Source organism: Vanessa cardui, chromosome 27, assembly GCF_905220365.1.
Source record: "Vanessa cardui chromosome 27, ilVanCard2.1, whole genome shotgun sequence".
NCBI classification, from domain to species: Eukaryota; Metazoa; Arthropoda; class Insecta; order Lepidoptera; family Nymphalidae; genus Vanessa; species Vanessa cardui.
The window spans coordinates 2,061,018-2,061,560 of NC_061149.1; the positions used below are offsets into that span (position 1 = coordinate 2,061,018).

The 543-nt window shown below is 37.9% G+C and overlaps 1 pseudogene; it reads left to right on the forward strand.

The window, feature by feature from the left end:
- Nucleotides 1-216: 216 nt before the first annotated feature.
- LOC124541316 lies at nt 217-336 on the forward strand (annotated as a pseudogene).
- The last annotated feature ends 207 nt before the right edge of the window (nt 337-543 follow it).

Genomic DNA, 543 nt, shown 5'->3' on the forward strand with positions numbered 1-543 from the left:
CGACTTTCTTTATGTAGACTTGACTTAAGTTCCTATGTCCCCTAGATAGGGCAAAGGGCCTCCACAGTGCCCCGCCAGTCCACGTCAATGGTCGCCGCTTCTGCGATGACTGTACGCCGCCAGGATTGCTTAGGGCCACCTTTTCGCTTTCCTTGAGGAATCCAGTCTAGGGCTTGCCTCGGGATGCGTTCAGGATCCCTTCGGAGCGTGTGGCCGATCCAGTTCGGCCTTTTTGCTAAGATCAAAGTGTAGTATCTGTTCTTTTCAGCTTAATACTATGTAGAGGTATGTAATTATTATTTTAATAATGATCTATACTAATATAATAAAAGCATTAGTTTGTTGGATTACGCTAATCGAAGAAACCAATTAAAAATATGGCATTTATTAATCAAAGCTTGGGTTTCATCATAGTAAGAAATAAAATATATTAATTTAATAATTACATTAATTGTTTAAATAATTGTAAATCTGTTTATTTGAAAAGAACAACTATGCTTCTCTTTTTTCTGGAGGCTGCTTTCCGAAACGGTATTATATATT